An 8,462-nucleotide genomic window follows, 5' to 3' on the forward strand; every position below is an offset into this window, starting at 1 on the left:
CTGTATCTCCAACCCAAAGGTATCTGACACCTCCTTCTGGTCTCCATGGGCATTACTGCATATATGTTTTCACTCATAAACACACACACACACACACACACACACACACACACACACACATGAAAATAAAATAGTTCTTTAAAAAATTGAAAAAGTAAATATGCCAGGAAGTTAAAGAAACCACATACTTTCTTTCACTATATATACCATATGTTATAATATCAAATATAACTCAAACTTAGCAACCTTTACACTGTCCAGTGCTCTTTACAAAAGTATGTCTAAATTACTCAGTTTTGAGAGGCCAAGGGTGAGTAAATACCTTCAACTTCAAAAACGCAGTAAAGCAAGCTCTTTTGATGGATAAACCAACATGCAAAAAAGTAAAGAAGTAACTGGCTTCTTAGCTCACTAAGAAGTATAATCCAGACCATGATTTAGAGATTTTTACCTAGTTGTATTTTTGCCATATTTGCTTTAAATGAGAAATGTATATATTTCCCCAAAGTTGTAGCATTATTACTTTTTAATATAAATTAAAATTTTGCTCTAACCTCCCCTTTCCCCCGATACTCCCAATTTTTTTTCAAGAGATTTTGTCTGTTTCCCCTTTCCAGGGAAGTCCATGTTTATCTCTATTAAGTTTAATCCATCATTTCTATACCATATTTGCCTTTCTCCCTTTAGAAAGAGATTCCTACATATAATCACTGTTTAGCCTTTTTTCTGGCCATTGCCAACAAAAACTTGCAACAAACCCTTCTTTACAATTACCAACATTCAAAATTGCAAATCCAACCCTACAGAATGTGGGTATCATGTTCTTTCTATTGCTTTCTTTTGTCTGGGGACAATGACACCTTTAGGAGACCATGAGAAAGTAGGAACAATTATAAAGTACTAGGAGAGCTAGCTATATTCTTTTTTGTTTAGTCTTTTTGTGTGATGGTAAGGTGGAGGACTTACATGAAGTCATGGCTGGAGTCATTTCAGCTAGCAGCTGTGAAGTTATTCTCGATGGGTCTAGAATTTTGAAGAAGATGCAACAGAGGAATTTTGAAGTTGCATAACTTGGACTACTTTTATTTATTGGTTTCAGGCCCCCTTTTTTTCCCAGAAAGCACACAAACTTTTAAAGATAACCTATATATCTGCATTAACACAAGTTTGAATGTGTAGTGTGCACAAGTAAGTTAATCATTTTTTTTTGTTAGTTTCATGTCCGAGCTGGTAAAAAGCATCTGTTAACTTTATAAGTTAGTTTAGATTGTATAACCAAACCTCTATGAATGTCACATGAAAGGATGGAATGTCATAATTAGTCATGAAGACTCTTCAGCCAACAAGTTTTATCATGTCTCATTCAGACTCAGAGCTGTTCCCATTGTAAAGTGTTCAGCATAGATGTCACCTGTCCTGTAGTCTTTCTTGGTTTATATCTTTATGTCTGTAACCAAGATTTTCAGGAGTTCTCCCCAATCAAATCTTTATGTTCTGAAACTATCCCTATTAATTGTTAGCAGATATAAAAGAATTTCAACATAATAATAACGATGGATAGAATGTGACAATGTTAAACCTGTAATACTTCTGTGTCACACCCTTTCCTATTATGCCTTGGATTTACGGGAAAGAATACCTTCCACCTTAAATTAAAATCTACTTTTGTGTGTCTATGTATATCATTTGGGATTTTAAAGGGAATTAAAAGGAAGTTATCTAAGGGGAAAAAAGAGAAGGTGCAAGAAATGTACTCATTTAAGAACTAAGGAGTTGGTTATTTATCGATGAAGATTACACCTTAGTAGTAATGAATTCACAAATGTAGGTAATCATAGTTAGCTATATAAAGAAAATAATAAGTAAACAGAACAGACTAAATATATAATTAACAAAATATATTATTGATATGTATCTATAATAAAGTACATATGATAAAACTCAACTATAAAAAGAGATTCATCTTTCCTTAAGAATTTGAATATAGTAATGAAATAAAAGTCAGATATCAGATAATAGAGGCCATGTTCACATAATTATATGATTCTGAATGAATAGTGAAATATACACTATTGTTTTGGAAATAACCCAGTAAAATACTTATTTTTAACCTCAGTTCATAACAGAAAGCTGTGTATGTGTAACAGGACTGCCCCAAAAGCCTTACATATTACTTATCATTGAAACAGTCAGCATCTCTTCTGGAGTTCCAGGAAAGCCTTTAAAGGTCCCAGTGTTACCGAGTTCTCAGGATGGCCTCCATGATGTGGTGACACCATTTTCTCAGGTGCTGCTGCTTGCAGTTCATATCTCAATGACCGTTACGGTTATTTGTTTCAACTTGTGTTAATGCAGCATTTTGCAGGCAATACAGAATACATTTTTGTTTTCTTTTTTGAGAACTGAATCTATGTGTCTCAGAGAACATTTTTCTTCTAATCTTGTGGACACACCTGTAAAGACTGTTTGACTGTTTTGCACCTTAAACACCAATATCTCAAAAGTCTGAAATCTCTGTCTCCAAAATCAAAAACATTTTCAGTACTGACAGTATACCACAAGTGTAAACCTGTACATGTGACAATCTTCTTCAGTCACATCAGTATGGGACTATTTCATGAACTGACATAATGCTATGGATGTGAGGTATATGTGAAACATAAATGAATTCTGTGTTCATCTGAGTTCTCTCACCTGTGTCTCCTCATACATATTCAAATATTTCTCATCCCAAAATATACTAGCTGAAGTTATTCTTAGCTCATGTATTTATAATAATGAATGCCTAGTCTGTACAAAAAAAAAACCCTATAAAATCTGAGTTAGTTCCTGAGCAGGAATTATGTTTATCCTCTCTAAAGGCTTTGGGTTTGCCAAGTAATTTTAGGCAAATATATGTGACTATAATATGACATTTCTGAGTGGCAACTGTCAAATTTGGAAGTTATTGGTATTAAGATCAAAAATGATTATTCCTCAAGAAAGTTCAAGGGGCAGGATACATGTGCAGCCTTCTCTGGGCACAGGAAAAGGCACAGGAAAAGTGAACAAATATATTATGTTAATTAGACAAAATTAGACTTATAAATGATTAAGGGTGAGAAACTATTACACATTTGTAAAAATTCTCATGTTCTGTTTTTCTTTGATGCTGGTAAAACTTAAAATGCACATTTAGTGAGAAAATAATAGAAAGATATTTAGTATTTAGCTCTGAGTTAGCCACATGGATATGAGACCATTAGGTATATTTACTAATTCAATTAAACAAATAATGGGTGATTAAATGTGTTATCTTTCTATTTAAAGATCTTTACTGCTTCTTCTTTCCTTCTCAGGTGATTCAAATGTTTAAATACATATTTATATTTTCATATGTGTATATACACACAAAACTATTAAATAGGTTTTTGGAATGTATCATATTTTCATATGACCTTATAATACAGTTTAAATGATAAGTTAACTGCATGTAAACAACTGTAAAATTCCATATTCTATATTCAATGCAGTTTTTTGTTTACCTTTGTATTTTTTTGCAAATTATTAACTTTGTTCAAGATCTATTTCAGTTCCTCGCACACAGTCAAAGCTGCATTTAGTTTCCAGGTCCAGAGTACAACACATATGTCCCTATGCACAAGCTCAAGTTCTTTAGTACTCTAGCTTCTAGAAGTTGAATATCAACATATACTAATTTATAGAACATGTTAAAGCTTTTTATAAACTCTGTCGTTTTATGCTGCTTCAAGTTAAGTTGAAGTGGGCTGTCTCTGACTTTTTGCCTGTTCATGGGACGCTTTTTCTGCTACCGTGGTGCTTTGTCCCTCGTTGATATTAGTGTTCGTGCCTAGTCTTATAGTATCTTGTTATGCCATATTCGGTTGATGTCTCTGGGAGGCCTGCTCTTTTCGGAAAGGAAACATATTGGAGAAACAGTGTATTTGGGGGAGGATGATTTAACAATTTTTTTTTGAGACAGGGTTTCTCTGCAGTTTTGGATCCTATCCTGGAACTATCTATTATCTACCCTCTGCCACATGGCTGTGACTTTTTTCAACATGGCACCTTCTTCTTTCTTTCTTTCTATATCTCTCTTGATTTCTCTGACTCCGTATCTTCTTGGTCTATATCTCCTGCCCAATCTCTTCCTGCCCAGTTATAGACCTCTTAAACCTTTATTATCTATAAGAGTCATATATATTTACACTGTACAAATATTGTACCACAGCAAGAAGATTAAGTTAGATTAAATAGGTACTTATTATCATTCATTATTATGCTTGGTCATTTATTCTTCTAAAGGATGAATTTCAGAGAAATATATACTATATTCATATTACAATTGACTGTAGTATTCTGTTCACATTTATGTGCAAGTCTGTTCAAATAATTCTGCCAGCATCTCAAGCAGTGCATTAGAACTATTACATGTTTCACATTTCTGATCAAGTCTAATTTACTTCTCACAAGACTGTAGACAAACTTCCAATTTCCTGAAGTGACTTTCACAGAAATGATAATTTCTAAAGAGGATGAGGTAGGTGTCTTGGTTTCTTGTGTATATTCCTACCTTATCTCTAAAGTGAAAACTAGGAATTTCCTTTGTCTAGAATTTTTGTCCATTTGTAGTGAATAATCACTGTGTTTATATATGGGACCAAATAATTTAAATCTGTAAATCTTTCAAGGACTGATTCATGTTCTCCACAGCAAGCTATTTATTACAATATGGTGTCTACTTGTCTGAACCTTGTTCCACTGTTTTGTAAATTTTAGTGATTAAAAAATTCACATGACTTAACTCACATTGTAGAAGAAAATAAAATAATTTGGTCAATTTTCTTGATGTTTCCAATTGCCTCCTGCCTTTGTTATAAATTGCTTCTATATATCTATCTATTGATATGTCATTTTAAGTTTATTTCTATATTAGGAGTTTAATTTCCTTTCCCATTATCATCACACTTAGCCTTGAAACTTGATTTCTCCAATGAAATGTGAACAGTTATTGTTGTGGGTAATTTCAGAGCTAAAGCTTTCATAGACAACACATCATTCTAGCTCATGCCCAAGGCTAAGAAAATCAGAGTATATAATGGGACCAATATGAGTTAACACAAAATGTGCATGCAGAGTATATAATAGTCACTTTACTTTGTTACAATGGTGGAGTTCTGTTCCCTGCAATAGTCTCTGAAGCAATCTGTGTGCTACACTTACTCCTCTACCTGAATCACCCACCTTGAAACTGACTCTACAACTTATGGAGTTACTGATGAATGACTAGAGTTGAGACATTAATTTACGGTCTAGAATCTAGATAGACAATACATTCTTCTGTCAATGGTAGCTGAACTAGCTATGTGTATTTTCAAAAGAAAAAGGTGTCTGTAGCTCTTTCCGTTCCCGGCGCAGAAATGGCCCGTGGTCTCAAGAAACATCTGAAGCGTGTAGCAGCTCCAAAACACTGGATGCTGGATAAACTAACTGGCGTGTTTGCGCCTCGTTCATCCACATTCCCTCAAGTGAGGGAATGTCTGCCTCTGATCATTTTCCTAAGGAACAGGCTTAAGTATGCCCTGACTGGAGATGAATTGAAAAAGAGCTGCATACAGCGCTTCATCAAGATTGATGGCAAAGTCAGGACCGATATAACCGACCCTGCTGGGTTTATGAATGTCATCAGCATTGACAAGACTGGAGAGAACTTCCGTATGATCTATGACACCAAGGGTCGCTTTGCTGTTCATCGTATTACACCTGAGGAGGCCAAGTAAAGTTGTGCAAAGGGAGAAAGATCTTTGTGGGCACAAAAGGAAGCCCACATCTGGTGACCCATGATGCTCGCACTATACACTACCCTGATCCCCTCATCAAGGTGAATGACACCATTCAGTTGATTTGGATATGGGCAAAATAACCGACTTCATCAAGTTTGACACTGGTAACCTGTGTATGGTGACTGGGGGTGCTAACTTGGGAAGAATTGGTGTGATCACCAACAGAGAGAGACATCCCGGCTCTTTTGATGTGGTCCATGTGAAAGATGCCAGTGGCAACAGCTTTGCCACCCGACTTTCCCAACATTTTTGGTATTGGCAAGGGCAACAAACCATGGTTTTCTCTTCCCCGAGGAAAAGGAATACGCCTCACAATTGCTGAAGAGAGAGACAAGAGGCTAGCGGCCAAACAGAGCAGTGGTTGAAACGGTCTCAAAGAGACATGCTGGAGACGTATTTGCACTCTTGCTAACAAGCCTTTATAGGCAACGTGCTAGATTAAACGGCATGATGAAAACAAAACAAAACAAAAAAAGGTGTAGCTTGTTTCTGGAAACTAAACATGGTGAGCTTCTCTATGAATTAATTATTAGAGTAGAGTAGTGTCTCTGCCATTCCCCTGCGTGGTTTGACTATAGCTCTAATTTCTGTGCCAATTTTTTTCTTCCAGCTGTAGATTTCCTGTTAATTAATGTATGTTGTGTTTAAGTTACCAAGACATTTCTCTTTCTTTCAGGAAAACAACAAGCCATTAGTTAATTTTCAATAACAGACTTGCCAACAATTCTGCAGGAAAAATAGCTTTTCTTCATTAGTTTTTGACTATGTTAAAAATTGATTGTACATATATATGTCTGTGTGTATGTATTATGTATTCATGTGTATATATAATAATATTATGTATTTCTCTTCTTAAACATTTTCCTTGGAGATCAGACTGAAGCATTTTAGTAATGTATTACAATTAGGTTTATAAGTTAGAGCAATTGAGTTTGAGTTAGTGAGTTCATAACATTAATTATGTGTACTGTGAGAATAAGTAATTGCAATTTTTTATTTCTTCTGGGTTTTTTATTTGTCCTACCTCACAATATAGGTAAAATTTGTATATTTTAGAATAATTTTTCTATATAACTTTTGATAGTTATGATAGTTATTCAAAATAGTTTTATTCATATTTTCACGCATTTGTTTTACCTATCTTCACCATAGTAACCTCTCATTAAGTATCTTGTCTCCTTTTTTCTCATAAGTTCATCAGGAAGAAACTATTAACTTTTAGCTTACATACAATTATTTTCTTATTCTTTTTTGTTTTATTTACTTTCTTTTGTCTTTTACATCCTTGGCCTTTATACCTTCCCTCTTTCCTCTCAATCCCTCTTCCACACCCCCAAGTATATTTTCATTTAAATGTCTGAATAGCACTCCATGTTTTTATAATAATACCAGGCTTTCATGACATTGCTCTTGTAAATAGTACTGTAGTAGACTATAGTATTCACAAATCCATGTAGAATGACTCCCACTTTTTATGAAATCAGATACAAAAGAACAAAGATATCAAATGTAGTAATAAATTATATCTGTACAGCTGGCCATTAGAAAGTACATTAGAAGCCTACACTTGGGAAATAGCACATTGTTCAACAAATGGTGCTGAGAACATCAAAATCCATGCAGACTAACAAAACAGGGTTTCTACCAAGTGGACAAACTACTCAAAGATAAATTAAATTATGAAACAAACTGAGGAAATCATTATGAATGCACGGGAACATTGGAATAGATAAGGATATTTGGAGAAATGAACCCCAAAACTTAGGAAACAAAGCTATTGAAAAGTGTGTTATAAGAAACCAACCACTATAATGAGAGTGTAAACCACAGAGTAGGGGAAAATATTTTAAAATGCACAAATGACAATTTGTGAATGATTCCTTTTCATCTCCTCATGCCTTTTACTTATCCGTTAATAAATTTTAAAAATGATAGTCAGTCTGTACTTAAATATATATTTTATTGATGCCTAGGAATTTAGAAGTCTCTGGAGTTTCTTACTTAACAAACACTAAAATTAAAAGTAAAAAAGGAAGGAAGATAAAAATTCTCTATTCCTTATGTCATCGACTCCCCAGTTACTATGATTGAAGAGAAATGTAAAGTTTGAAAATGGATGCTATCAAATGTTTATTTAAAAAAAAGCTTGCTTTGGATATTCTAAGTTGTACAAAGTAGAATGAAACTTCAAGAGCGTCAACCCTAATGCACCTGGAGATTATATTATACTAACCAGATGAGAAACTAACTCTAACACACCTGGAGGTTATATTTACTGACCAGATGAGAAACTGAGATATTTGTCAGACTTGCAGTTTTCTATCTCTATTGCAATTGTTCAAAGTATAACCTGGGACTGAAAACTTTAAAACAGATTAAAGGATGGCTGTTTATGTGAAATTCAGAGCCTAAGGTACACAGAAGTTAGTAAATTTGCCTTAGAAACAGATACTTCCCTGGGCATTAGTCATTGGAATTTGCACAGGTTTTGATAAAGAGATTTTCCTCTATTAATCTCTCAGTGTGCAGAGTGATTTCTAACAGGGATGTAATATTACTTCTACAACAACTCAAATCAGGAGACATGTCTAATGCTCCTCAAAATGTCATGTTCTTATG

At 34.3% G+C, this 8,462-nt stretch overlaps 1 pseudogene; it reads left to right on the top strand.

Moving 5' to 3' along the window:
- Window positions 1–5,420: 5,420 nt before the first annotated feature.
- On the top strand, window positions 5,421–6,255 carry LOC125414906 (small ribosomal subunit protein eS4, X isoform-like; annotated as a pseudogene).
- The last annotated feature ends 2,207 nt before the right edge of the window (window positions 6,256–8,462 follow it).

Source organism: Myodes glareolus, chromosome 15, assembly GCF_982192425.1.
Source record: "Myodes glareolus chromosome 15, mMyoGla1.1, whole genome shotgun sequence".
Classification (NCBI taxonomy): Eukaryota; Metazoa; Chordata; class Mammalia; order Rodentia; family Cricetidae; genus Myodes; species Myodes glareolus.